Consider the following 27667-nt stretch of genomic DNA (forward strand, 5'->3'; position numbering starts at 1 on the left):
AATAAACTGATTCCTTAACATTCCTACAACATTTATTCAAACGAGGTTAACTGACTTAAACATATATTAATACAAATATTTATAAAATTTATCTTTTATTTTTTTATATATATGTAGATTATAATTAATATATAATTTTCATATCAATAAGGATATTATTTGTAATTAAAATATATATTAAAATTTATTACTATAATATTTCATACTTTAATTTATTTTATGTTGTATTATAGTTATAGCATTGCAAAATCAATACCCTTTATATTATACATAAAATATAAGGCGGAGGCTTTGAGCTTAGAATCAATTTCGACTCAAGTCAATTAAAAACTTTCAAATTACACACAGGCCTCGTTTGATTTTAATCGAGTCAAATTATTAGCGTGGGCTCTATAATTACGTTTGTTTTGTTTGTGTAAATTTGGGCTTGAAAAAGAAAGCTTAAACTTTTATTATTTGCGCCATAGCCATTTTTATCCATCAGTAAAAATATTGGAATACTGCATAGCCCTTTTGCAAAAATCAGAGTCTGATTCGAATCAAATTTCGATATTTAAATTTGCCTAATTTAAAGTATTATTAAATCAAGAAAAAAAAAGTATTATTAGATAAATCTTGATATGTATTAAAAAAAAATTGTTGTTCAAGAATCGCTTTTTTAAGCTTGAGAAACTTTTAAAGACATATAAATAAATTTGATTAACCTAACATTGGTGCAACATATAAAATTATATTCAGGCCTAAAAAATATTTGATTACATAGAACATTCTACATGTTTTAAAATCAATAAAAATATACGAACTTTCGTACAATCGTATATGCTTGGGACTAAATTATTTATTATTATTTTTTTATGTTTCTCTAGGCTTGACTTTTATTTCTGCCTTAAAATTATCTTTTCTTCCTTGACAATTAATTTTCAAGCCTTTGTAAGTCAGTAAGTAATGCTTTTTTTATTCCAAATATTGATTTTTCAGGTAAGCCTTATTTTCATTTACATCTTCAAGTACTTTTTCATCTGATTGTGTAATTATTGCGTAACATGTACAGATTTAAGCTCGTTTGCCTTTATTCTTCATTTTCATGAAAAGACATAACAAATATGTCATCAGCAAAGGATGCGCAGGTAGATATGTTTGTATTGTAGCATGAAAGTCTGTTGTATATATTTAGTATAGTACTAGCTCTAGTACATTGCTCTGAAGTACTCCAAATTTTATTAGGCAGACGGAGAATTTTTCATCTTGATAATTTACTACAAATATCGATTGCTCAGATATGACTTCATAAGAATTTAGTGAGGTAGTGCCTTTTTTATTTTATATTTTAATTCAATGTGCCACTGTTTGTCGGAAGCTTGACTTAAATACAAGAAATCAGCTGAGAAATATTTCCTCTTTTGTATATTTTTTCTGTTCCTGTTTTTACTCGTTTCGTACTCCTGCAAAAAATCGAATTAGTGGTTTTGGATTATCTATCCTTTCTGTATTAATAAATTTATTCCGGTGCTATTTAACAAACAATTATTTTAAAAGATATGTGCATTAAAATAAAAACTTTGCGCCATAAAACAAATTGTTTTTTTTTTCGAAAAATGATTCGTTGCAGATAGTTATTTTTAGTTTTTACTTCTGAACAATGCCTGCTCACTCACTATATATTTTCCAACAGTAATGCCCAAAATATTTGTTTTATTGAACAACTATTCCATATATTGCTCATTTAAATTGTTCCTAATTTATTTTACGTAGTATAAGCTTCGTAAACTTTTTTAATAAAAAAGGCGAAATAATAATTGGCCTAAAGGTTTCACGCTTTTTCAGGTTCTTTCCTGTTTTTTTTTATGGCATCCACTGTGTCAAATTGTAATTAAATTATGTTCTGAACCTTTTTTTAAGACTTATGTTGTCATTTTAAATTATCATATTTTTATTCTCTGAATTGATGTGATGCATCCAGAAATGACAATTTAAATGAGATGCTGGAAATGGTTCTAAAAATTTTATTAGGTGATCAGAAAATGCGATTTTTCTTATTATTTGTTTTTTATTTTCTATTTTGTGTTTAATTATTATTATTTAATATGTGTAGATAAGCCATAAATATAAATAATTGTTGACATAGTCAAATATAAAATATTCAGAGATCAAGAAGTCGAACTTTAGCATATGTTTTCAATGTATCTCCACTATAACATTCAAGCAACAATATGACATCAAGTATAGCGGACAAAAGAAAGACGAAAGGTGGTGAGGGAAGGAGGGAAAGTATATTGAAAATTTTTCATACCAGCAATATTTCATAAACTGCTGCACCGAGTTGAAACTCTGGAGCACCTAGAGCTATTTTCCCGAGCGCGGGTTGCACTAATAACGTTAGTTTTGCCTCGATATTTATGCAAACATCCCCTAGGGTGCCGCCCCGAGGGTGTTTTCGAGGCAAAGATGGCCAAAGTTTAAGACAAACTGTGAAAAATGCACTTGGCTCGACCGTGCGGAAGGTCATAAATTTAGCGAAGAGATACCATATATCGCGAACCAATTACGGATGCAAAAAGGGTAGGCACGTATTTATGTACTTACATTATCTGTTTTATGTGAACGGACGTTCTTGGAATAAATAATTTGTTGGGGTTGAAGTTTTAATCTCTAAATGTAGCAAGGTAGATATTTCCATTAGGCAGGGAAACGATGAAACCTATTTAAATTGATTAGTGTTGGTTTAAGTAATGTATGATGATACAAGCAAAAAAATATTGAATCAGTTTCGTTAAATCCGGACTAATTTATTAATTTAAGTATATTTTATCATTGCTAAATAAGATTAATATTTGACTAGAAAATAAAACAATCAATACATTCGAGTTTGACAAAGCATATATCCGCTTATTTTATTATAAAAATTACTAAATATATAAATACAAAATCCATGACCTTGAGCTACGCTTAATACGCTTATACCTGAGAAGTATAAGCTTTGTTGTTTCACTAAATATTAAACTTTTGATACCGTGTAAAATTCCAGCTGGAGTTTCTCAGAGAAGTTTACTCGGGTCGTTTCTCTTTTTCTTGTATATAAACGATATAGGAAAATAAAATAAACATGGATTTATCTATTTACGCTGACGATACAGCTATTTTAATAAGTGCTTACGGTCCTAAACTTATTGCGAATATATTACAAAAATCTTAAATAAATATTTCATGAGGTGGAAAATTAAGATGAGCCAAAATAATACGAAACGTAAGCAAACTTTACTACCGTCTCTTCAAAAAGAGCAGGGTAACGTATCACATAAATCTAAACATTATAGAACTTCGCTATAAAAAGCTTGCTGCAATTGCGGCCATTAGACCGATATTCAACAGACATTCCAACAATAAAGAAATATTGTTATTATCACACAGATAAATAATATAAAAACATTTCGCTAAAAACCACTAACCCACTAATATTACTAACTATGAAAAACAAAGACTTAAGCTTAAATATATATACACAAAATGCCAAAACAAATCTTGGTTTAAGACATTTTAACTCCAACAGTAATAGCTTCAGTTCGCTATTTAATTTGACTTAGTATTTTTAATTAGGTGTAGCTTTAAAAACTAAAATTGTAAAATTTAATAATTAATTTTGTATGAATTATATTTTATATACGTATGTATATTTCAATAGTATTTTTAATTTGTAAAAGGTTTCATATATTTTTACTTAAATTTTAACTATATAGTTAAAAAGTATAGTAAAATAAAGGTATAAATATTGTATATATTGGTATCTTTATAAATTTAAATAAACTAAAAAAATACATTAAAAAAATATGTTCTAGATTAAATATTAATAATGTTATTTTTACGTATTTACCAAATTATAAAGGTGAACAAGTTGTAAATATTTGATAATAAAACACTAAAAAGGCTTCAATTACTGCTTATTAAAATACAAATTCATATTTATAATTTTTGTATTAATTAATTAACTAAATTACACAAAAAAATAGAAAAACATATAAAAAAAGTTTTATTTCATATTTTTTATTCACTTAAATTTTTTTTTTTTTAATTAAAAGTTGTATTTTAATTAAACTATTAGTAACTGACACTTAATATGAAATTACTCTAACACAATAAATAATTGTCAATGTCAATTTAATGGTTTTATTTATTTTTTCAATTTGCGTCTTACCATTACAAAAATTAAGAATAAAAATGTCAAAGGAAAAGGACTTTTTAAAAATTGCTATTTTTTTAACTTGGTTCAGTTTAACAACAATAACTTGGTTTTCATAAAAAATATTAATAAATAGTATAATTTATTTAATTAAATTATTTTTCTAAGAATTAATGAAAATATAAAAATTACCAAAAAAATAAAAAGTATTGTGTTAATGGCTTTTTTTAATTATAATTAATTTTAATTTATTTTTCATAAAAGTTTTAATATTATCAAAGCTAAAAAATCATAAAATAATAGAAAATGCAAATATAAATTGAATTTAAACCAAAAAGCATTACACAATGTATTACTAATATTTTATAATATTATAACAATTTATTAAATTTATTAAAATAATATTAATTCAAGCTATTAGTTTTAAAGTGTATACTAAAACTTTTTTTTATCGATTTGCCAATTTAATATTAAAAAAGACCATATTTTTTTTTTTAAATTATTTAAACAGAAATAAAAATATTTTTTACTACCTTATTTATTAATACTTTTAACATTGAGAAGTAAAAGTTTAATATTTTTAAGGTAATTATAAAATAATTTTTTTTTTTAATAATTTTGATAACCACAAATTACTACACTATATTTTTATTTTATAAAACATTTATCTATTAATACAAAGTATATAAATTCTTAGTTTTCAGAATGAAATATTATTTTTAGGTTGCTGTATTGTCACCATATGGTTTTCCATAATAGTTACAAAGTTGCTCACTAGTGAATTGATCACAACGTGTTTTGCATTTTAAGCATTTAAGTCACACAGAAATCTATCACACCCATTCACAAAAATTGTTTAATAACAATCAAATCACCGTACTTGTTAAAGTAAATTAATTATCAAGTAAATCAGACTCGATGGACGTTTTCTAGTCTTTGATTATTACATAAATACATAAATACACGCCTAATTAAATTTTGACCCTGATCAAGCAAATTTCTGACTCACCATCTATATCGAATACCTCCCTAGAGAGTGATGATACAGGACCCTCTAATCAGCGATGCGAAACCTCAGATTTTGCAATTATAATACGTATTTACATTGAGAACGCACATCACCAGATTAATTAATTAATTAAATATTAATTAAATTAAAAAATATTTTATTCAATCACTTTGTTCACATTTTTTTGGTCAATGTATTGGATTTATTGTGTTTGTACAGGTTAGGTTTTTGAAGGTAATGAAGGGTCAAAAACCAAGATGGCGGACGCGTGCGGCCCCCGGGGCTGCCGGTTATAGACTGGCCGGGCCGCAGCGAACCACCCCCCGCCCCCAGTCTTTGGCAACCCCTTTAGGAAAACCTTAAATGTAGACCGGCGTTTATTGCGATTCTTATTGAAACGGTTTGTTTTATTATCCGACATAATGAAATAACAATTAAAACCGACGATGAATTGTAATTTTGCGAGTTGTTAAGGTGGATTGTTTATGCCTTGACAAATTTTCTCAAGAAGTACTGAATATATTATAATAAATAATTATATTTATTAATTATTTTATCTGAGTCATTTAAAGAGCTATGGACCTGATATATAGATATTCATAATAGAGGCATCATTATCGATTTATGGATAAATGGCGCAAAACTTTTCCGGTAAATTTATTGTAAAACTACATCTATGCAGTTGACTTCATAGATTATTGATATATTTTTGATTTAAAATACTGCAAACCATTGTTAATCTAAATTGCGCAATGTTTTATAAATTACATTAAACCAGAAAGACCTTGTGTTTTTTAATTTTAAAGATTGAAATTAGTGAATATCATACAATTTTAATTACGATCGATTATCACTGATCATATTTTTCCAGATTTTCCTAATCTTATTAATTAATGTTGCGAATAATAATAAAAATAAAATTAAGCATGTTCGTGCTTAGTGATAGTGATTAGCAGTTGTAATTGTTTATATTAAATACGAAATATATGTTACTGATTTCAGTCTGGTGTCTCACTACTTAGTAAATGTTGATTGTGTTGATCTAATTGTAACACTAGTATGTTACAACAAATGATTAACTAAACATTCATTACTAAACATATTAAAAGGATACAATATATTTTATAAAAACAATTTTCATTTAGAAATCGATATTTAAGGGAAAATCATACTGAGAGAATAAATACAATAAATAATAATTTACTGACGCACCCTATATAATAAATTATACAATATCCTTAGATATTAAAAATAAATTTAACGCGTAGGATCTATATCTCATGATAAATTAATTTAAATCAGTGAACTAAGATTTTTTCCTCTAAACGAAAATATTAAACCAGTAGTGGCAAAAAAAAATATAAATTTATAGTAGATTTACTACCAAATATTTAGAAAAATTTTCATAGCTATTTTGAAACTTTACACAATATTTATTAGCTATATTGTAGTAAAATAAAAAAAATGTAAAATAAAATCAAATATTTTATTTTATAATTGAAATAATTTTAAAAACCATGAATTTTAATTAATACAAAATCCTTTCTAAGATTCCTAACATTTTTTTTTAAAATAAGCCATGTCATATTTTAAGATTTTAAAAATTAAAAAATGTATTTTGGCTGTAGATAATAAACCACGCATCAGATCTTTAAGCACAGAAGACTTTGTTTAAAATTTAAATGCTTACAAAATTGCAAAATTTTATTTTTACAAACGATGGTTTTTTATGTTAGAATTATTAATTCAGAAAGATCCTTTGTTCTTATTTATTTGTAGAACAAAACAGGTTACTTTAAATGCAAAGCGTACCGTCACTCGTCGTTGTTACTTGGTAATCTAAAGTATTATTAAATAATACCTATTTAATAATAATAATTGTAGTTATGTTTTTGAATGTTTGTTATTGTAATTTCACAATATTTTTCTGCGTTTTTATTAATACTATTTACATTAAATGAATATTTTTATAAATATCTGTCGTCGTGATTAAATTTTAAATTAATGAATACATCGTTGCGAATACTGGTATGCGTTTTGTATATTATAACTGAATTGAAATTGTGAAAATAAACATACCTTCGAAAAGGCCATTAGCAACGCGCAAAAAATATGCATATATTTAAATATTTATAAATAATATTTTTGAACTTTACCGCAACCTTTTTTTACCACAAATATTTATATTTTAATAATGATTTAAATATAATATTTAAATATTTAATTTATTGGTTAAACTTGACAGCGCAGTGAACGACAAAAAAAATGCCATATAGCAATTTTCAATTAAAAATAATTATGAAGCAACATATCATAAACTTTTAAATGTCTTAAAGTAATATGATTAGTGTTTACTTACTACATTACTATTGTATTAAAACGCTATGTATGGTCTTACAAGCTATCGATATCAAATAGCACTATGTTAAATGATATGAGTTATTTTAAACTAAGTCTCAAATTTTTTTGTAGATGGCAAGATGAGTAATAATAATATTTAATAAAAAAAGCGGAGCTTGCTAAAAACCATAAAAAATTGTCGATGCATATTTGTAGGAATCTTTGAAGATCGTTAACGGTCTCAGAAAATATTGCTGTGTCATCAGCATAACGAATATTGTCAATTGTGTCCCCCGATAATTTTTATTCCTTTTTGTCCATAATTTTTTTTTAATATGTTTTCAGAGTTTAAATTAAAAATAGTAGAAGAAAAATAACATTTTTGTCTGAAACCTCTCTGTATTAAAATATTATCACTTTATATCTTTCAACGCTAATTACTGCCGATTGATTTTCATTTTTTTTTGACAAATCTTACATCTCTTTAATATAACTGCCTGATAAAACTTAGCCTCTCTGTATATAAGATGCAAATGAGGCAAATATAAACAGGTTTAGAAACTTTGTACCGTTTCTGAAGTAGCGTCTGCATACAGAAGAGCGCTTTTCGTGTCATGTGGTCTACCATTCATGTGGTATTTTTTCAGAGAAGTATATTTTATTGAGTAATTTTGGGAAGATGCTTAAGTTTTCCTTCTTCAGATTTTTAAAAGCTTTGTTGGTATTAAATCAGTTCCGGTTGGTTGGCTTATTGATTTTTTAAATTTGTATCGCATATTCTAGCTCAGACCTTATTCTATGCGTTCCCATCAAAAGTTGGTTCTCAGTTGTTATAGATGCTCTATGGTCATTAAATAATTTTTATATACTCAGTTCATTTATATTTTTTTTCAATCAAGCTAAGAACAATATTTTCAGAAGTGTCAATGTTTTTTCGATTTAATCATAATTTTACACAACAAGAAACACAACGATAAAAATTTACATAAAAAACTTTTATATAAATTATATTCGTTGTGCTTTAGTCGCAAATTTTATATTTTTTTTCTATGTTTGATTTATTTAATCTTTTGGTTTATGAAATATTTTTTTATAAAACGATAAATATTATTGTATTATATTTATTTAATTTTTTCAATTTTCTATGATCGTTATGAATATAAAATATAGGTAGTAGAATAGAAATAACAAATTTTCAGTGAAAGCTTGAGCGTGCTGTTCCTGATTTTTATTCTTTCGCTTCTGATTTTTATAATTCGTGGAATCCAGGGATTTTCCTTTATCGCTTTTTAATGTTAACCTTCAAGTCTTGGTAACTTTGAACTTTTATGAGTGTGATTAAATATATTTTTTGTATATATTTTACAGATATCAGATGTTTCTTTCAGCAGTCTTAAACTACCCGCGATGTAACTGAATAATGAATCTTTTCAATGTTTTGGTTGATATCTAACTAAATGACATTAACACAATCTGGAATATCATCTTTAGGTTTTGTCATTTCATCATCATCATTATTGACCCTTTATCTCCTCCAAGAATGTTCTATATTTCCTTTGGTATTGCGCCAAGTTTCTCTAGTTGTTGGCTCCGGCTGCATATTGTTCAACTACCGAAGTTTTGGTCTGCCAGCTGATCTTCAGCAGTTGCCTTGAGGGTTGAGTAGAGTTTATTCGTGACACGTAGGCTTCTCCCGGACTCTTTCTATTTTTAAGAAGGTAGATACAAAGAGTTTTTTTTTGTAAAAAGGTTGTTATACCTCGTGAATTGATATGCTTAAGACGCATTAACTTTTTGATTACTTCATCATTACTTGAGATATTTGTCTGTGTCTCTTTGGAGTATTAATTTTCTTGTTTTGAGTTTCTCTCTCCATTTTTCAACAGGTCTTCAAAGTACTTGCCCCATTTATCTATCTATCTGATTTTTTTTAGATATGATGGTACTTTATTATCCTTACACTTTGAGTTTCATTATTTAAATTCTCTCTGAAGTTAGTAAAATTTACTGGTATTGCTGGTAATGGTATTTCACCTTCTTTTATTTGAAATCCCCATACTTTTCTTAGTTACTCTGTCTTAACATTTGCATTTCTAGCATGGCAATCGCATACCGGCCGACGCGCACGACCGCCCTTTTATGAATAACAAACCGTTTTTTTCTCTATATACATCTAAAAAATATACATCTTGAATGCGAACGTGCGTCGCTTGTTTTATGAAAATGGCTTGATAGTCGATTCGTTTAAAATTGCCGCTCGGTGTTTACATATATAATTTAATAAGAAAAAATTGGCCTCGTTACGTTGGTGTTTGTGAAAAAAAGAGTAAAGCGGCAAAATGAAAGCCGAAAGTGAGCGTTTCATTTAAATTCAAATAACGTCTATTTTTTCAGTTTGCCACCCCGGTGCGGTGGTGGGGTGCGTCTTTCTGCACGTATAATTTTCATTTGGGGTTTGTTTATGGGCGGCCGTTTGAGATATTGCTGCCGTGTACTCGGGGACGTCTCGTAAGTACTCGTTATTTGGGTAAATTAATGCAACACTAACCTCGTGGATGAAAGTGATTTGAGAAATACAACAGTACTGCGCAATATTTTTAGTGCATGTGATTAGATATACTTAATTAAAAAATACAAAAATAATGAGACACCTTTAAATGTGGTAAAATTTACCTGGAAGTATCGTGGTTGGACAAAATTAAATTAAATTTTTTCAGTAGTCAACTTCCAGTCCGGACTTTTCACTTTCAGAATGATTACAGATTTACAAAATTGTAAATTTAAATTCTGAGATAAACCTAAGGTTTTTAAACTTTTGTTCTATGCAATTATTTTTCTTGTAGTATGACTAAATTCAAGTTACTTATTTAATTTAGAGAAAAATTAATAAGTTTTTTTTTTAAAAATACTTACTAGTAATATAAGAAGTACAGTACATTGCTCTACATTTAAAGATGAACATTATTTTTATAAAAAAAATGAAATTCAATTATAAATCATTTTTCAAAAATCTCCTCATATAATGAAAATATATATATCTACCTATGTATTAGATAAATACCTAAGGATGTTATCTTTTTAAAACTAATAATTTTGTAAAATTATCACGATAATATCATAAAGTGAGTAAAAATAAAAAAAAACGAATCTTTCAATGTTATCTTTAATTATTTTAATAATAACTATATTTTAATATAAATAATTACGTTAAAGCTCATTTTTATTTAAAATATTTATTAAAGTATAAATTTGTAAGAATATAAAAAACTAGAAAATCTATGATGATCGACAGGAATCATGAATTACTAATTTCGATATTCTAAACATGATACAAATAAAAAAATTACTATGGTACATATACTAATCAAACCTAGACATTTCAGGTATTAGTCATTGACTTCTACCACTGATCTATGGTGCTGTCTACGATAAAACGCACAACAAACAAATGTCTACGTATAAATGCTTGACAGTAACAAAGTAAAAGTCAAAATTATATTGTTTCACTTACAAAGATTGATATTATTATGACTCAACATAACAGTTGCTCTAATCAATAAATATCCATAAAAATATTTAGCTTTGAATTGCCCTTTCATACCCCACACAACACATACTTTAAATATCTGCCAAATAAATTTTTAATTTAAACAATAAAATACCAAAAATACATTAAAAAAAACAAAAACGACTCAAAAATTAAATTTAAAACCCAAAAGTTGATGGTCCGATATTCGCACACTCGCTAGCTTCGTTACCTCACGCTAGTGAGAGACCGACACTAGTATGTACACACACATATATATGTATGTATAACACATATACATGAAATATTTTACCATAACAAGCATTGATATATTTAAATTTACATATAAAATTAAATTATGTTCTTAAAAATGTTATTTTTAATAAACTAGTATTTATTTACTTGTATGGTTATTTTATATTACACTATTATATTGTTAACCTGTGTTTATTACTAATCTAAAATACATATAAATATATTTACCTATATTTGTGACAATATATACATATGTTATTAGAAAAGGTAATTCAAAAGCAGTGTTAGAAAAAGCAAAAACATGATGCATTAGTAATTATAGAAGACTTAAATGTTAAATAAAAAACAAAGAAGATATATTTAGAGAAGTAGCAGGACAATATAATTTAAACGAAAATATTATTGAAAATTATGAATGAATATGCTACTAATTAGTACAAATTCCTTCCACATAAAAACATGCAAAAAGCTACGTGGAAAATACCAGGTAACACACTAGGCAACCAATTAGATCATATGCTGATATCTTAAAGAATATCAAATTCCATACACGATGTCAAAAGATACAGAGGATCTAATGCTGATTCTGACCATCACTTGGTAAAAGCTAAATTTAAACAAAGATATTTATCATTAAATAAAAATAAAAGTTGCACACCAAAAATCTAATCTAATCTGAAAACCACGATGATCAACTATTAAAACACTGTGAGGACACACAGGCTTTTGTTTGTGGAGGATTTACTCTTGACTGTGACCAAAAATCATTATTCATCAATAAGGATAAACTAGACAATAGCGCGATCACACAAAGGCTCTCGTTACGACTTTCGTTTCGACTATATTTAAAGGGTCCTCCATAAACAACACGCAAGGATTATCCGGTGCATCGAATAGATATTTATATGCTACGAAATGATCACCGGAAACAATATATCACCAAGGACAAATAGAACCGTAAGGCTACAATATTCCCGTTACGCAATTCAACCTCGGAGTCATCCATCAAGCTAATGTCACTTTCTAAAGGCGTATACTTATTTTATTGTTTTAAGCAGTGAGAGCAACGAATGCCTGGATAATCGCTGCATGATTGTGATTGGTGAGCAAGCTTTGCAGCCCTTAATGAGGAGAGGGCAGTCACCTGGCAGACTCCGGCAGACGCCCGTGCGCCCGCGGACTTTACCACACAAACACCGTAGCAAAGAGTAATCACCCTCTGCTACACTGTCACTGTCACGCCATCAACAAGACCTCTGAGGATCTTCCACCGATAACTTCCCTGCGCCAGCTTTTCCACCACTGCTCGAAGATAACGATACTCGCCCATCATCATCTGTCGCAATATGCTATATTATCTAATAAAATTCTCACTAGTTTTTCTAGCTGTGAATTCACACCCCTTAGGGTACCAAACAATAAAAAAATACTTAGGAAAAAAAATAAGCCATGCATAGCAGCATAAGAAATCCTTTGACAAAGAATGCAGAGCTGCAATCACTGAGAAAAACAAAGTAAAAAAGAGAGGCACACAGATAAATACAAGAAACAACACAAAAAATATATAAAGAAAAGAAGAAAATGTCCACAAAATTGTGCTAAATAAAAATAACAAGAACGATAAGCTGCGAATAATGAAAAAATAAAGAGCACCCAATCAAAGAAGTTGCTTTAAATTACGCAGAGATGAAACAAAATCTTTCGAACCACAACTTAGTGCCTACAAAAATTAAGAAGGGAAAATCCTGCTGGAGAAAGACGAACTCATAGGGAGATTACACAGTTCTTTAAAAATATACAGGCCTCGCAATATAGATGACTCGACAATTAAAGGAGTAAGATCAGCTATGAAGAGCTTAAAACAAGGAGTTGACACAATTACTAGAAAACTTCTAAATATATAGGTAATGCTCTTGTTTTAAAAATGCATACAGTGTAATGTAACACCTGGTAAAACGAAATAATACAAGAATACTGAAATATGGCAATCATTGTCCCTATATGAAATAAGAAAGCTAAGCTAAATTGTAATAACCATATTAAGCACCACACCCAAAGTATTCTTGAATATCAGATATGTGAATATATATGGCTAGAAAAATATGCCAAAGAAATACTAGTGGAATATCAGTGTGGATTAGATTTATCCACACAATGAGACAGACCCTTGAAAAGGCTTACTCACACTGTACCATCCATTTATAAACTTTTAACAGGCTTTCGATTGATACAAATATTAGGCATCCCAGATAAATTAATAAGATTGGTTGAAATAACACTAAAAGGCTCAGAAGCGATAGTTCATATACAGAATAAATATACAAGAGAGTTTGAAATGAAATCAGGTGTCAAACAATGAAATGAAAAACACACTCATCTCCAGACTAGTGATGGAAGCCATAATTATAAATCTTATTATAAATAGATACATCTCAAATGTTTGCATATGCTGATGATACATTAATAACAAGTAAAAGTAAGCAAAGCGTTGATGAAATTATTTAATTTAAATTATCATTTTTTTTCTAATATATTCCCAACTAGTTTAGTAAGAAATTTAAAAGTAAATTGTTGGTTATTATGTATCGTAATATGGAGCGCTTTATAGTTGACATTTTGAATATAACACTACTCTATAGTCACTATTTAAAGTAGATACCATATGAAATGCTTTCCACTAGCTTTATATATTGTATTCAAGAGACACATATTTTTTTGAAAAACTACCCCACGTATATACCATATATTCACATGCAAAACAATGACTTCATACTTATTTTTTGTTTTCAACCTAGGTATGCTAAAATGTAATAAGATGCCTAAACAGCGCTTCAAACAAGCACAGCCGTGCATAAAGTAGTGCCGCTTTTATACAGGCATGCGCCGTGTTATGCAAATTACGAGAAAGGTTAGGGTTGGCTCGCACTTATTAGTAATCTCGGCAAGTGTGTCGAGTGCACTCGCCCGTACGTGCCTTTTCTTAAAACGAGTCATCTCCACGAGGACAGGGAAATGTTTCAAGGAGCTGGAAAAAAAAAGAATCAATTCCTAAGTAATTATGTTATTTATCAGATGTAGCGAGGGTGACTACAAAGCCGGCGGTGCACTCAAAGCACAGACAATAGGCCATATTAATTTAAAAATACATCTAATTTAGTAAGCGAAGCTTGCTAGCTACATACATGTATTTTGAATTAAAAACTCGTAGTGCAAGATTGTAAGTTTATGGAAGAGGTTAACACGGCATAGTGCAAAATTTTGAGCGCAAAGCCTAAGACTATGAGCGTCCCGCACAAAACCGAAAATAATATAGCCACAGGATGACATTACAAACAACAAAACCTAAGCTTTTGCTTTAGCAAAACTTCCCGAAAGTGATTAAAGACATATCTATGGATAAATATTTTAAATAATTTAACAGGAAATGACAACTGATCTAAAGTTTTTTTTTTTTTAAAATTGTTACTCTTTTTATGAATATTACAATATCACCAACACATATTTGTGATGGTATTTATTTTTATAATTTAATGGTTCATCACTTTCATATCTGCTGTGTTTTTTTAATATTAACCTAATTAAAAATTCTTGAGTCTTCGTTCGTTATTATAGTATACATATACATACACATTTGGACCATACCGTTCAAACAAATTTCAACTTTGTTCCTCTATCTCGACATGACGAATTATGACACGGGTGTTCAGACGTGGCGAGGCGCGGTCCGTTGTTTCTGCGGGGGTGGCTTTTGGTTTATGACGTTTTGCGGTGCCAAAAAACACCGCTGCCAATTGCTCCAGTAACGGCTTCCGCCCTTTGAATAATGTCTCTTTTTTCACTGCCACACAGCGGCCGTAACAAATTTCGGCCCTAATCATGTTAAGACCATTGTAAACACAGGACCCTCCCGAAACGCGGAAGTACAACAAATGATACGATAAACATGTCAACCGTGAGATTGGTGGCTCTCCATGGAAACCCGATTCGGCACTAGACCGCAACAAAGTGCCATGGGAAGGCTTTATGACAAAAAAAATACTTTAAGCATGGCGAAACTAGGTCAATTAGGTATTCTGAGAGAAAGGCGAATAAGTGATTAAACAGATTTTTCGTACATACTTAATAGCATCTAATGATATAAAAGTATCCAATTAGTAAACTCACCTATATAGAGAAGAATTTATTTATCAGACAAAGATAAATATTTTTATCAATGCTATATATTGTGTATTCTAGAACTATTTATTTAAACATATTTTAGGGCTATTGATAAATGGAAGATTTTTCATGCATTATTTAAGTTTTTAATAATGAAGTATATATCGTGTCGACTTTTGAAAATAGCAAAATTAAAGCCAAGAGTGACGTTTTATTTTTAATTAGGCGGTCGAAAAAAGATAGCGCCGTTCCTGACCGCGCGCTTGTTGCCAATTAACTTTCTTTATTTTGCCGTAACAATTATATTTACAACTTGACTTAACATCAATTATAATATCGGATCTTGAATTACTCCATTAATCATACCTAATACATGACTAAAATATTTACTGTTTATCAATTATAATATACTAGATCATGGTTTCCCAAACTATGTTCCGCGGACCACTGGTGTTCCGCGGATCCAAAATAGGTGTTCCGCGGAGTCTAAATATATATTTCACAAAAATTTGAAATAGATTAAAAAAATTGTTAGTCTTGCTAATACGTAAAAATTTTTCATAAATCTGATAAAAAAGCTTAAAACTATTGTAATTTATTGCGTTAAAGCAGGATTGGGTGTATAATTTTGGAAATATAAATGATTTAAATAAAATGTGCATAAATATGAATCGATTTTTCTTGTACATTAATTTAGTCTGGTTGCTTACAATACAGATTTTTTCCATTTTGACAAAAAAAATATTACAGAATTTACATATTATTCAAAAACTACCCATGGATCTTTGGTTGAAAACACGAAATTTGACGAAAGAAAGGCCAAATACTTCTACTGATACATCTATCATCGAAGAAGAAAATAATCCTAAAACTGAGAATACAACTGCTCAATATTATGCCTGATATAAAAAAAAATGTAATTTAAGAACCCAAAATCTTCAGAGTCATTACGAGTTTTATTTATTTGAATTTTTATGTTTATGAAATAAATTATATTACTAATATGAATTACCCAACCTAAAAAATAAGCTAAGTGTTCCGCCAAAGTTTTCGGATTTGCCAAGTGTTCCGTCGCTGAAAAAGTTTGGGAAACCCTGTACTAGATTAATAACGGATCTACATTAAATATCATATTTCTAATAAATCAGTAATTTTTTGTTATAATTTCTATGGCCAAGCGCTAATATACCCATTTATTTTTATATTTTATAAGTATTTCCTAATTTAAAAAGCATAAAGCTAAAATAAATAAAAAAATTAATTATAAAAATAATTTTGCTGTATAGAATTTGAAAACAAAAAAATAGATACAAATATCAACTTTATCTACTGTGATAACTTAATAATAACTAGCGTCTATAATTGTTTTAAAAAAGTAAAAGTAAAAATGAACTATTATGCTTGCACTACATTCTCTGGAAGTTGTCTGAACCGTAGTTCAACTGAAGTCGGCCGAAGTCACTGACTTCCAAGTAGCGGCCACACTGCCACAATCTTCATATGCCGTCTGGACAGCGTGCGTGAATGACGTCCGCACGGTGGCTGCACTTGCGCGCGATCGAAAAATGTGCCAAATAATTGCAATTTTTAAATTGTCATATTATTAAAATTACGCTACTGATAATTATAAAAGTTTGTGTGGGCTCTCACCAATATAATATCAGTAAAAACTTTTCGGTTGTAAATATTCAATTTACGCAAAATCTTTGTCGGCTTTTACAAAATGCCATAAGGCATAAAAATGATACCTCAGAATACGAGCACCACATCTGTGACTTTCCTAGAATTTGTCACCATCGATTCTAAATAAGAATTCGTAATAGTGTAACATTTATATAAATCGATTGAGGAAAATACATAAGAATATTTTAAACGATTTTTTCAACAAAATCAAGTACCACTAATTATTTTTTAATTATTTAATTTTATATGAAAAAAAATATAATACTGATATCTGTTAAGAGAGAGCGAAGTGGGAAGTATCTCACCGCTCGCGCTCGAAAGAGCAGTCCAACTTCGGTCCATTTGCCGACAATGTATGGAAGCGCTCAAAGCTAGCAAAGTGGACTGAATTACCCCCACTTTACCTTTCGTTCTCGGTAACCTCGGATAACTTCCGAGATGTGTTAGAGCGGGCAGAACCGAACTCGACTGAAGTAACCCACTATATTCTCCGTCCTTGGCCAACCTTGGCCAACTTTCAGAGAGTGTAGTGCAGGCATAATATATTAATTAAAATTTAGCATGATGAGATGGCGGTACTCTATCTTTGAAATACTAATTAATAGTTTTATGTACAAATTTTAGCGGGTGGAATTTACTCAATTTTAAAATAAATAAGTGGTATTAATGAACTACTCTTAATGCTATAAATAATAATTATTATACGAAAAATAAAAATAACTGCAAGAAATTTAGTTCTACGCACTTTTTGGGAGCGATGGGGTGGAGAGGTTACCCAGATATAAAAAGGACATCCGCTCTTGCAATATGTTATTCTTTTGGAGCGTACACATTCCATGTATGGAAAAGGTCCACCTATACAGTTAGTATATACATACATATATACAGTTAAGCGTGATTTTAAATGAGATATTGTAACAGGTTGTCTTAAGCCAACAATGAAAAAATAAAAATTTTTGCGGAGCTTCAAAAGAAATTTAACGGCATGTTGCATCAAAAAAATCGAGACATATAAAAAACGTTATTAATTATTCGTAGTTTTTAACTATTCGAATATTAAATAAAAAATGGATATAGTATTAGAATATTAAAATATATTAATATATTTTTTTCTAGGTGTTTAACTAAAATAATTTATTAAAACAATTAGTGCAAAGTATATATTAATTGCCAGTACAATATTATTTATTAAAAAAAATTATTGGTAAATATTATTTATTTAAATTAATTAGCATTTACTTTTTGAAAATTTTGATTTAAAGATTTATAAGGCAATATATTACAACGTTTTTATATTAAATCGTTGATATCTAAAACTATGTATAATACGTATAAGACTATATTATGCTTTGTGGCAAAACTTATCAATTATATTCTTAGTGCATCAATTTGACTATGTCAATAAAATAAAAGTATACGTAAGCTTAAAAACACAGCAAAATTATTTATATAAATACGCAATAAATCTGGAACTCGGCATCAAATTTAATAAATAGAATCGAAAATCATAATGTAACATTTTAGCAATACGCATTTATTTACAAAGAATTATTTATGAATTCTATTGAGTTTTGTGAAAATTGTATTTATTTACTAAATTATTGAAATACCTTGATGATTTATTTTTCCGCGAAAATTTCGATCTCAAAAATATATTTTTTAACCATATGCGTATATAATAAATTGAAAATACGTGTTTTCGGTAAAGTACCAAAAAACCAAACCCATTCACTGTGTAATATAATACAAATACGATTATTTATAGAGCTTTCTACTATCTGCAAAAATAATAACAATAACGTATACACGTAAAGTGGAGCGTTCATTCTTTCGTCGCGAATTTTACTCTCTGATGCTATCTAATCCACTGTGTGCTTTTATTTCATATAATATATAAATAATATTTTATATACACTCCATTTTTTTTTCTTTTCCTTTTCTACTCTGCACCGAACAGCAATTTGAGAGCAAATGCCCTCACGGATCGGATTTATGAATTTGTATTTCATAAAATGCGCCGATAACGATATGTGCACAACGACTGTTATTGCCCATAAAACAATGGTTTAAAGACTTCTCGCACGCCATATCCAGTTTTTGTAGGTTCAAGGGTTCATATGCAAACAGTGATTTAGACGGTCTCTTCAGACCGGGGCCCGAATACGTGTCTCGGGTTCAAACGGGGTTCAAATTAGAAAATTCTACGAATACCAGTCGGGTTTTTTGGAATAATCCCTCTACTAGTAAGGTTAAGAAAGCCTAACAAAAATATCTGCATTTTACTGTATTGAAGAATTCTGTTTTTAAGATACAAAACATATAATTAAAGATGAATACTCAAAAATAAATTAATGATTCTCCTAATTTTTATGTATAATATTTAAGAAGCTGTCGGTCCGTCACTATCGTAAGGTACCGAAGCTTGCGAGTGTGCGGATACCGGACGCTCAACTTTTTGGGTTTAAAATTTATCATTCACGAATATATTTTCATAGAGCTTAAGTCTATACAAATGTGTGTTTTATATCTAAAAAAAAACAATTTTAAGATCATTATTTTTTTCACTAATAAAATAATAAACGTATAAGTGTGAATAATTTGTTTTGCATGAAATTCCTTAAGGGTTAAAAATAAACCAAGGCAATATATGACGTGCGTTAAAATATTCATGGGACCGCTTGGTTTCATGGAATATTTTTTATTTCTGATCCCAAATCGGACTATGTGTGTAACGACCGATTATATCGAACATTCGTGGGGGGGGTAATGATACGAGTTTAGAAATCGTTGCCCTTTGAAATGGGCCACGATAAATTGTCATATAAGTGAAATACGAGCGCCACCCTCGAATTTATCGCGGTTGTTAACTTTTGATATTCTCTCTCTAACGAAACATAACAACCACAATCAACGTGGGTCGTTCGATTCGTGTTATTGTTTTTTTGCTATTTTTATTCAATCGCTTTAGTGCTGAAAAAGCATAATTTTATTATGATGCTTAAACACACAACGTTAGGTTTAATAATGGAGATTCGATATTTGATGGTTCATTTTGGGAAATAAGAAATTTTTGGTTGCTTAAATGTATAAATATGTTTGAAGATTGAAGATTGTTTATCATTATGAAAAATTATTTTATTAAAGTAGATTTTTTTTTGTTAGTTACTTGACTTCTTACAAATTAATTTATCTGTAAATTATTGAAAAAAATTTAACATGCTATAAACCATAAAGTTTGTAACGCAATTTTTATTTATTATGATAAGTATTTTTATTTTTAATTATGCATTTTATATGATAAGTAGCTATAATGAGTGTTTAATGTCACCGAAGCGTAAAAATAGTAAGCACAACATTGTGACAGCAAACACTCGACTTTTTTTCTATTTAGTTTAACCATAACCGATCGTGTAAATACATTTGCATGTCTGAACGACATAAAACGCTGCTAATGACACCCCCACCCGAACGTCAGGTGATTTGTATAAAAAATAAAAATCACTAGTCTGCCAGATGGCAAATGCATTTGCATTCGGAATTTTTATCAATCAAAGACCATTTTCGAACGTCAATCAGAGACTTGAAAAAAAACAGCACCCGGCAAACAATTGCGAGAGATTTTTCCATTCGAGCCACAATCGTGAAAATCATTTTCGCACTCGAAATTGAGAAAATATTGAATAAATAAACTCTCTTTCGGCCAAAGGAGAAGAAAACGTGTTACTGACAGATGGCTTTAGTTCCACTTGATATAAATGTATGGTGGAACTTTTCCCAGCGCTCGTTATATTATACAACCGCACACATAAAACTTAGTGCGGTGTGTGCCGCGTGCATGTGTGTATTATATTATGTACACATGAATGGTTGTTGATTAAATTATATGCCATAATGGTTACATTTTGAAAATTGATCTATCAAGTGAAAGTAATGATAAAACTTTTTATATGTTAAGCTATCACTGTCAAGTGTAAGTGTCTTGTTCTCAACTTTAAATATAAAACTTCAATACTGCTATTAGTTTTTGATAAAGTCATATAAATTTTATTTAACAGATGAGTATATAAAACAAAAAGCGATGGACAGATAATTTTGCACTGTAGAATATAGCAAAATTCTTTGTCCGTCTCTTTTTGTTTTATATAGTTATGCAGTCTGTTAAAAAAAAAACATTATTATTTGATTAAAATATTTATTGGGAATACTAAACTGTGTCATATTTGTTCGTAGTCTCCTAGTCCAATCACTATAAAATGGCTGTTCTCTAGACTTACTTGGCTTTCAACTAAATTGGAAGATTGTTCCTGCCAAAGCCAATTTTTACATTTAAGATCTTTAATTGTTAATGTCTTTTCTAAAACCAAGTATTGGATTTTTCTAGGGTGTAAGAAGAAACTGTTAAGCCTTTTATTTTTTTATTTTATGAATTGGAGCTAATAAGGAGTAAATAAAACTTACAAATAGCTAATGCATTGTGTATGGTGTAATATTACCTAATTTATAAACTAGTCTCAAATATGTTTATTTGCCTATGCAATTTTTTTTGCCTTTCTCGGAATGCACAAAAGTTTTTTTATACTTTTTTTATTTTAAATCGCGATTTTTGACGTTTGCACATAAATTATTTGAGTGGTTTCGTCATTGGATTTTCTATATTATTTATTATTTTTTTATTGAATCCTTTGTTGTAACCTGACAGGCTTAAGCCCAATGCGTTATAACGGGGTAAATCTGTACAAACTGAGTAAGTCTAACAGATATAATGAATATCTACAAATAAATATCAACCACCTGACTGAAAGTCTGAGAATCAGTGACATCTATAATAATAATTACAAACTATTATGTGTAATATAATTCATATTCAATAGATGTCACTGCGGCTAGGGCCGTTATTTTGTAATAGCGCATTTTTTATTAATTAAAATTCGAGTGCCGCTGCCGGGGCTCGAACCTGCAACATCAGAGTTACTAGTCTGAGACGTTACGGACTACGCTATTCCATCGTTAATGCAAGGTATGATTGGAAAAATCAGTTCTTAGAAAAAATAAATAAATGTCACACTAATCTTATTCTAGATTTTATTTTGGCTACAAAAATATTTTTATGCTCGCTTTCAAAAAAAATAAAATTTGTATATTAAGGCAATTGTTGACTTAATTAATAAATGAGAAGATGATAAATAAACATCTGTGCGAATTCGTCATATCTTTACATATTTTATATTCATTAAATACATTTTTTACAGCAAAACGAATTATTAAAATTCAAAATCAACAACTAAAAACTAACATTTTACAAAATATGTTTATATATTTGATTGGTGTACAAATATTAAAAATTATTTACAAAATTAGTGCCAAAGCCAACTGCTAGTAATATATAGAAATTATTTACATAAATTCAAATTAAAAAATATATTTTTTTTAAATTAATAATGCTTCAGTTATCTATATAAATATACAACTATCTGGGGTACCTCAAAACAATAAAATATCAACCACCGTACATGTACGGCGAGATAAAAGTCTGAGTCCATAATAGTTCCACGATATGACCTGACGTCCTTTAGATCGGAGATTGCCTTGCATCAATGAGTACGTAGTCAATTTGGTTTACGTATCTGCAATCAGGGGTTTCGCGTGTGCCTTTGTGGATATCTCTATGTTGAAATTTGGTACCAGCAATAACCATATTTCTGGACATCCCGAAGTTCACAAGCCTTGTGCCATTATTATTGCATTGTTTGTGCAGACTATCTTTGGCAATTATTGGCATATATATGGTATTTTTTTTTCTACTTTGCCGTTTTTTTTATATGTTGATTTTAATATCGTTTCTTGGACAAGCATCATATATAGTTTTTTGTTTGTTGTAAAAGGCGTTTTTTATTATATATTATTTTTTCATGTGCGTTCATAATACGTCATTCGTGAGACAATGTCATAAGCCTTCTCGACGTCTAAAATAGCCATACCAGAACTTTTTTGAGACGAATTCAGCAACCCACGTGAGCTGGTGAGCCATGAGAATGCACGGATTTAAAACCAAATTATTGAAATATAGAATAGTTTTAATGATAAAAAAGTACATAAAAAATGTTAATAATAAACTGCTATTTATTATTTTACATATTATTTTAGTGCTTTAGTTATATATTACTGGCACGATAGATGAATGGTATAAGTCTCTGAAAAATCTGGGTTTTTGTCCCGTATGGACCTAAGTGTTTTAATTTTTTTTTGTGTCTGGAAGATTGGAATTAGTGCTTATTATATAATATTAAAATTCTGATCGATCATTACAGATAAGATTTATCTAGATTTTTTAATTTTACAGATGAATATCGTGATGATTAATTTAAATCAAGCTAGATCGTACATATCTGAAATTAAAAATTCTCTAATATTGAGCTAATACAGCTTATAGAGAATATCTCATGTGTATTAAAAAAATATTAATAACCCTATTACAGTAAGACTTAGTTTTTTGCTTATTTACAAGGGACATTTGGAGAGTAAAATGTAAAAATAATTGAAGTGAAAGATATTTTTTCTACTTGTAAAAATAGCAGTGATACTTAACCAACGTGACATATGTGCGAAAATAGAAACTGCTGCTCAAATTTTTAACACTGATATTATTGAAATTATCATGTCATTGACTTTACTATAAAATATTAATTAATAAAATAAATATTCTACATAATCTTGCTTTTTGATTAAATATATTACTTACGTAGTAAATTGCTTTTGCAGCACAACAAACATATACTACAGTGCCAGATTGCCACAATGAAACTAACCGTAAAACGGAGCTCACGTGCGATTATGATCCAATTTGATAATTTGAACGCAAATTACAAAAGCGACCTCGCGGATAAACCGTTGCCTTACGGAGCAACAATGAAGGAGCTTTTGCAGTATCAAACTTGAATCTAATCGTCTTTACGTACCCGGTACGCTAATATCATTAGCGACGTGGTATGCATGCCCACCTGCATTTCCACGTGGTTACGTGACGTGCCAAGTGAATTACCAACGATAAACGGTATGACGCACAAATCACTTTAAATGTTTTAATAGTTATACATTTAAACACAGTCACCAAACCCCTGATTATATAAATAATTCAGAGGCATTCTTAGGTATAAAAATACATTTTTCTTTTACTTAACAATTCTTTGTCGGTGAGAGAATCCCTTTGTGACGAAACGATCATGGATATAATAAATCACCACATCCGTGACGGTTTCCAAAAAATGTACATAGCTTGGACGTGCAAACGTCGCTTTCTAAAGGCGTGGACGATTTCGCCGTTCTACGAAGCGACTGCAGCGATTGGCTGGAACATATATAATTGACCAGCAAGCTTTTAACCCCTAAAGAATATAAGCCTGGACTTGGATGAGAAGAAGGCAGATGGTCCGAAAGTAAGACGGCAAACAGTGCGAAACAGTCAGAGAGGCAGATGGTCAAAGACAGTCCGAGACAACCAGAGAGGCAGACGGTCATGGGCAGACAGTGAGCAGCCACTCAGAGACACCATCAGTCACTCAGAGTCACCACTAGCCACCCGAAGAGACTAGCAGATGCGCCCTCACCGACATATCCGAAGATACACCTGGAACTCCTGAACTACCAGCCTCAAGAAGAAATACCTCCTGACACTCGCCGCACGCAGCCACAAGAGCTCTGAGGATCATCCACGAGCATCATCACCTGCGTTAGTTTGGAGGAAACGTCTCGCAAATAATCGTCTGATGCGCATGTAAATATATTAATAAAATATCTTATTAGATTCACACCAGAGTCAATCACACCTAAAATAGGATGAATCTGTTTTTTTTTACTATAAGGTTTTAATTTTTCAGGTCTTTTTTCACTATCTTTTATTAGCATTATTATATACTTTGTTTAGTTGATTTTATTATGTAACTAGTAAAATAATAATAATATTATTTTTAATATTTTTTAAAAGTAAATTTAAGATTAAGCTTTTCACCTGACCCACTGAACTATTTATGCCCACCTATGAGTTATATAAAATAGTTGAATATAGCATCTAGTAGAAAAGTACGAAAGCTGTAGAGTAGGGACACCCAACCTTTTTGTACCTTAGAGCACATTCTTTAACATCGGTAGGACTGCTGCACCATCTATTTTTTCAAAGCAAATTTATAGTAGGTAATATGTAATACACAAAAAAATTAAGTGCTTGTTTAGAATGGTGGCGCCACGCTCATAAAGCAATGGTTATGTACTCTCCGCTGCGTCACACTGCTGATTTGGTCCTAATGGGTACGAAAGCGGCCAATAATTTTTTCTACATAATAAATCTACCCAAACAAATTTTAAAACTTATGTGGGCATAGGGTTGGTATTCTCCACTGTAGAAAAGAGAACAGGCTCAGAACAGTGGATATTATATGTATATATATATATATATATACCAGACCAACCTCTCAGATTGAGAGTTTGGTCTGTTGTATATTGCAACCAAAATAAACTTTATACGATAACAAGGCGGTTACATATTTATTCGACCGACCATCCTGACTATCGCTAAACTTAACCTCTGGACCGAGTCGAGTTTTCGAATCGACATTAAACATGCATTAAATAAAGGCTCTGGGGTGTCCAAGCGTTCCGGTCGTTCTGGTCCATATCGTGTGCCAGGGTCCTGTTATTAAACGCTCGTTACGCGCTCCTGCGCCGTCTTGTCATTAGTCCCTCCTCAAACCCTGGACTGACAATAAAGCGTAAGGAGCGCCCGAGTTATGGCTGTCTTCGTCGGATATCTCTGTACGTGGGGAGCCCTGCGAGCACGCACGCGCTTCAATTATTAATGGATACTTAGCATCTTGCGAGCGTGTACACACTAAATGCTTTATTTTTAGATAACGTGCCGCTAAAAGCAACGAGATTTTCTGAAAGTGTAAGTGGGTGGGACGACACTCAATAGAGGGTGGGGAGACTTAAGATCCTTTTTTTATTTAAGCAGTATATTTATAGATTTCAGTGGATAGGTATTTTTAACTAATTAATATAATGTGAGTGATCAAGTTAATACATTAATATTAGTAAGTTTAAGTTTATTAGTATAGTGCATACATAACTAAAAATTAGAAAGTCGACAATTACCCAATTTTCTCAATTTGACAAAATTTATTAAAGACCAGGGAATTCAACATCAAGAAGCATCAGCTATATATTAATTTTTAAGCTGCGTATGACTCGATAATTAGCGATATATTATATGCAGTCATGGAGGAATTAGGTATTGCGAAGAAGCTTATTTCCATAAAAGAACTCATTACTATGATAAAAATTGGCAAATACCAAGTGAGAGTGCTGAATAATCTGCCTAATGCATGGTGAAACTAACATGCACCATTTTTACGTTGCACTTAAAAAAGTCCCTAGAGATGTCAAAATCAACATTAAAAGTAGTATATGTATTACATCTGTAAAAATATTTGGCTATGCTGATGACATAAATATTGTAACAAAGTCAAAACAGGCAACTCTCTTGAGTCATCAGCCAAGAAAATAGGACTAAGAATTAACGACAAAAAAAAAATACAAGCCAATTATACCTAAACGTTGCTGAGGCAATTGTTGGATACAAAGCATGAACGCTGAAGATCGGCTGGCAAATAAAAACATTATATGACAAAATATTCTAGTACAGCTGGATTTATATTCCAAGAAATATAAAATATTTTAGAATAACTGGAGAAACCTGCCGCAGAACAGGAAAAGATAGAGAACATTATTTGAGGAGACAAAGACACATCTTTGGTTGTCAGGCTAATAATGATGATGGTTTAAATTTCATCACGCTAATTCGCCAAGCAAACATATCTAGTTCTACATAGAACGATATACAAGAGACATAACTAATACTAACACACGAAAGATTCGGGCTTGGATCTCATTGAAACCCATGTTTTATTGTGTCTAAGAGGAATGCTTGATATTAATACTTTTAATCGATTAACAACGAATAGATTTTATCCATTTTTTTAAATGTGCTGATCAGTAACTTAGCTAGGGTATGTGTCGCCCGGGACAATCCTTAAAATTGCCATCCCCCCATACATTTTTTTGCAAAATCATAAAATCAGCATTTCTTAAAATAATTATTTAATTATTGGTAAGCTCTTGCTATTCGTAGATTTACATAAATTTTAATATATTCAGGGTTAAGAACGACATTAGACGATTCCATCGCGAATATGCCGCCCCCAAGCAAGTGCCGCCCGGGGCGGCCCGCCCCCTCCGCCTCACCATAGCTACGCCACTGGTGCTGATTATTATTATATTAATTAATTAAAATAAAATTGGGCTATTGATTGTAAACTGTAATATTATTTTATAATTATTACCAAAATAGATTTAAAAAAAATATAGAATGCATCGAGAAACTAATTGTGTCACTACCTTAATTAATCAAGAAAAGGATTACAAAAAATATTCAAAGCTAGTGTGCTATGCTGACGCATGAAGCGTGCTATTT

The 27667-nt window shown here is 30.0% G+C and overlaps 1 protein-coding gene across 3 annotated transcripts in view; it reads right to left on the reverse strand.

Annotated features, from left to right (window-relative positions):
* The window catches only part of LOC148230056 (neurotrimin-like), a 521584-nt gene that overhangs the window by 144087 nt on the left and 349830 nt on the right, over positions 1-27667 (reverse strand). Inside the window, exon 1 of one of the 3 annotated variants that reach the window (XM_088197574.1) lies at positions 5184-5458. The exons of the other annotated variants lie outside the window; for them this stretch is intronic. The gene's annotated coding sequence lies outside the window, so the exon portion shown is untranslated. Of the gene's footprint in view, positions 1-5183; positions 5459-27667 lie in introns of those variants that run through there. 3 annotated transcript variants of the gene reach the window in all.

The sequence above is a fragment of the Plectrocnemia conspersa genome, unplaced genomic scaffold, assembly GCF_051122295.1.
Source record: "Plectrocnemia conspersa isolate PC_06_02 unplaced genomic scaffold, ASM5112229v1 ptg000011l, whole genome shotgun sequence".
Lineage (NCBI taxonomy): Eukaryota > Metazoa > Arthropoda > Insecta > Trichoptera > Polycentropodidae > Plectrocnemia > Plectrocnemia conspersa.